Source organism: Myotis davidii, unplaced genomic scaffold (assembly GCF_000327345.1).
Source record: "Myotis davidii unplaced genomic scaffold, ASM32734v1 scaffold123, whole genome shotgun sequence".
Classification (NCBI taxonomy): Eukaryota; Metazoa; Chordata; class Mammalia; order Chiroptera; family Vespertilionidae; genus Myotis; species Myotis davidii.
The window spans coordinates 59,488-64,487 of NW_006295391.1; positions in this window are offsets into that span (position 1 = coordinate 59,488).

The window sequence follows — 5,000 nt, forward strand, 5'->3', positions numbered from 1 at the left end:
AGCATTTATCTAAGTGCCTGGCACAGAGTAAACACTCAATAACTCTTTCTCTTTCCTCCTTCTCCTCCTCCTCCTCCTCCTCCTCCTCTTCCTCATCCCCCAACCCCACCCCAAATTGAAATGATTAGACAATACACCTTTGTGTGTCCTAGGCACTGTACTATGACTGAAGGCCACCTGCACAAATCAAAATGCACTCAGAGTAATTAGGCTGCCCTGTATTACCAGGCAGGCTGTGACAAGCATTATAATAAAGGTAATAAAGTGCTCAAGAGAATATTAACCTGAGGACAGGAACTGGTCTCATTCATCCTTATACCCTCCACACATTACCCAGTGTCCAGCACAAAAATGCTCGCTAAATGATTGAAGACGAAACAAATGATTTATAGGCAAGAAGTGGGCAAAATAGAAAAGACTTTGGAGAAAGGCTTGGGAGTACAGGCTAGGATTTCAGGAAGGTTTGAAAAAGCAGAGGGTGAAAGTCAAGGAGAGAAAAGAGGGCATAGGGACATGGGCGTGAGCAGCATAGGCTTGCTGCTCATACTACAGCCTTGATGTAAAAATAATTTCAAAAGATGAGAAAAAAATTATCACTGACCTTGTTGTTGACCCAGGATGAAAGTGAAAATGCCTGGTCAAGCTCTAGTCTAGGATCAGGAGAAACTCCTGAGTCTGAAGTTTGACCAAGGCCTATACTTTTTAGAAAGAATACAAAAAATGCTGATCAGAACTCTCAGCCTAGGCTGCCGCCACCTGAACGATCTGGAAGGCTCTCAAGGTTCCTCAAATCATCCATCCTTCCCTCCCCTCCCCACTCCACCTGCCTAAATCCCATTTGTTAATCAGCTTAACAATAACCCACAACCGTCGGACCAACTTTAAATCCCATTTGTAAGAAAGAACTCACTTCGCATGCAAGCCTTTCTGGGTCACCTTCTGTGCCTCTCACCACCTGTATCTGTGGGAAGGACCCATCCAGCCATCTTTCTGTATCAACCTACCCTCACCCTCAAATGGCAATTGCAATTGCCTTATTATTAGATAGCTTCCCCTATCACACAGTAAGCTCCTCAAGGCAGACATTATGTCTTATTTATTGTTAAATGCTTGATAAGAACTGGGGGAAAAGTTGAAATTCTCCCAAATTAAAAAGCATACAGGTTGAAACAATACCATATATATCATTTGGGCAAACTTTTTAACCCTTCTCTAGCTTAAGTCATTTAAAAAATTAATGAATAGGATATCACTCAATCAGTGATACATTATCAATCAGTCAACCACAGCTTCATTGGAAAGTGGGTTAAAAGCACTCATGTGCCTCAGATTCCCCATTCACATATGTAAGACCAATGGAATCGCAATTCCAGCTCCTTAAGGAAGTTTACAGACACAGTTTCCTTTTAAAACCCCCGCCCCCCGCAAAAATAGCAATGGATTTTTCACCTTTCAGGTTGCCAGAGAGAGAAAAGTTTAATTATAACAATGTTAGGATGTGAGAAAACAGGCAGCCTAACAGACAATTGGTGAAAAGGTAAATAACTATCAAAATGCACATACATTTGCACACCCTATGAATTTATCAAGAAGATATACTCCATGCTTGCAAAATTTAGTGTATAAGGTTGCTCACTGTTACATATTTTTGGCGATTTTTTATTGTGGTAAAATGTGCATAAACTTTACCGTACAAACCATTTTTAAGCATATGATTCAGTGGCTTATGTGCATTCACCATCATCTATTTTCAGAAGGTTTTCACCTTCTCAAACAGAAACCCTGTACCCATTACACAGTAACTCCCCCCTCCCCCACCCTCTGGTAACCACTACTCTACTTTCTGTCTATGAAGGGAGCTCACTTCAGTGAAATTATACAATATCTGTCCTTTTGTGTCTGGCTTATTTTGAAGTATATGATTATATGACCTATTTGACTATCAAAGTTTTAAAAATATATTAAATGTATTGGATATTCTGAGCAAATGCATTTGGCACATCTTCACATTGCAGGTCCACACCACCACCTTTAGGGGGAGGGTATCTCTCCTATTATAGCACCACAGGCATCATTCAGAAAAGATGCTCCACACCTACTCCCTTATTTTCTCTGTTCTCTAACACAAGCGCTTTGAGCCCCAAACTTAACCTGCTTCCTCAAGACTCTTCCTCTTTACCAACCCACAGGGGTCACCTCAGAATTATTTTGTGAAAGCCAGAGCCCAGCCCATGTCTGTGGAAGTAACATTCCCCAAAAAGTGAAGACAGAAAGTGAAAATATGAATCAAACACATGGAAAATAAAGATCTGCCCTAATATGGTAAAACCACAGCATTCAAGTAAGCGCTTGGAAAAATATAAAAGTGAATCCATCTTTCTATCTTGGAAACACTTTACTATCTATATGCATCTGTGTCCCCGCTGTCTTTTTAGCACTCTAGATTGGGAAATGAGGATAATGTCTTTTTCCGTGTCTGAGTAATCCCAGAAAAGGATACAGCTCATCAGTACAGGGAAGATCTTAACAACGGGAGAAAGAACAAAAAGGCAACGCTTGTCTTTCCATTATCTAACTACACCAACTAGCTCAACAAATACATATTTTCTCAATGGTTACTTCACAGGATTCTATTTAAGTGAAGGCAGCAATATTCCCAATTTGTGCTCCTAGTTAACTACTCTACTCCTTGAGGACCGCAGTCCTCAATTAGTTATGTATGCTTTTAGTCATTTGCCTTTTTGCATCTTTCTTGAAAATTCACAGTTGATAATCACAAGATTCAAGCTGAGGTAAAATATTGTCAGTATTTTTAAACACCATTTGGCCGAAAACATTGCTTGGGGACACACACACACACATACACATATGCTGATGAGTCATTGGCAGATTGTAACATGTTATTTTGAGACTTCCTTGCCCACCATAATACTGCCACACATCTGGCCCATCTTCAAAATGGTGACTCGTTGGAACAGTGTTCAAGCACTAATGCAAAAGTGTTCTATCCCTTCCATGGCCCTACTTCCAGAATTCACACAGGAAAAATAAAAGGAAATATTTAAATGAATGCCAATGGGAAAAGCATGCACCTTCATAATTTCAAATAGGCTTCAATTTATTTATTTGTTCAATGAATTTAATAGATGTGGAAATATTAATTGTTATTTGGAAAGCTGTAGATTTGAAGATTTTAGTGCTAGCTTAAAGTTTTAATGAAAAGGGAAAATAGTGGTGATCAGAAAAAATATGTAATAGAGCATTTTTTGTAGTAAAAAAATGTGCAATGAAGATTTTAAGTGATACTGATAGTGAAAAGTTTGCTGTTAGTATAGTCGGCTGGTGGTTAGCCAAAATTGGCTCTACATATTTTCATATCGAGTCTTATCTGAATCAGCAGAAAATATTACATTTATAGCTCCTCAGTATTTCTATACTATTCAACAGAAAATTTTGCACTTTAAGGGTTTTTATTTTCTCCCAATAAAATAATTTTTAGTTATAGAGTGTCAATAAACAAATGATAAAATATGATTTATATTTTGATGAAAGTTAATTCTCTTATCCTCCATATACATAATTTTAATTCTGAATTGTTTATATTTAACTAAACCTTGCTTTTAAGGGAACATATCATTTAACGCATAATTTAAAAATTGATCATACATGTAAATGTAAATGAATGTTAACATGGACTATAATTTGTAAGTAATTTGACTTCCATACAGCCGTTCAGTTTAATACTCGATATATTTAATAGGTAGACTTAAAAATCAAATCTCATTAATTAGAACATTCCTTTTATAATAAACCAAGTGGCATTTGTAATAAGAGCATTTTTAGAACAAGAATGATGATAAAAGCATTAGATAACACCAAGCATTAACAATGAAATGAAGAGAAAAAAAACACATGCATGTTTGTTTCTGGGATGAGGTGGGTGTATTTCACTCTGTTATGAGAAACAGTATCAAAATATTACCTCAAATCAGTAATTTGAATTCACTGTTATAACCCTAACTGTCTCATATGCAAAAGTTTCTGGGCTTTTAGAAATAATAAACTGTCATTTTCAAACATAGATTCTACAGATCAGTGGTTTCTTCTAAGAATAAAAAGCCAAAGTCATACCCAAGTCTATTAGTGAGTAGTAATTTAAACAAACATCTGGTTTCAGATTTACTAAGACAAATCTATTCATAGTTAAGGTGATCATCTTGTTTTTAGTGCAACTAAATGTAAGACTGTGAAACAGCAACATGGAAAAAATGTATATCAAGAACAAAACAGTTTTCAATACATTTAACTAAATCATTCATTGGTTGCAAACAACTTCAGAAATAATTGAACAGAGTTCATTTACTCTATAGTGAAAAGCCTTAAATAAGCTCTCCCTCAAATGAACAAAGACTTGGTCAGATGCATGCTAACTACTTTAAAATATATATCCAATACAACTGTACATCTGATACTGCAAACCAAGATAAATTTAACTATGGGAAATTCCTGCATTAAGCAGTGAATTTGAAGCACATTATTGCTGCACTATTGTTATTTTAATTGTTGTGTGTGATTTTTATTTGTTTCTTCGGTTGGTTTGTTTGTTGCTATTTTTTCTTGCCAGAGCAATAACATATGATCACCATGGTGTCCTCACAGGGAAAATACCTGTTCAGTGAAACAACCTACTTCCCAGGAAAGTGTCAGCACGTTTTCATGTTCATTTGCAATATAATGAATACATTTAAATTCATAGAGTATTAGGATTATGATATATATATCATATTTCAAACAGACATATAAAATACATATAAATATTTTACATTTGTCTTTATTATTTACACTTAATCTTAAACATGAAAATCCGATTTAAACATTTAAAAACTCAATGACAATTTTAGAACTGGTAGGGAAAAAAAAGATGACATGAAGGCTAATATCCTTGTTGAAATATTTCGCTACATATCAACCTGTGATTTTTAAACTTTTTTACTCACCAA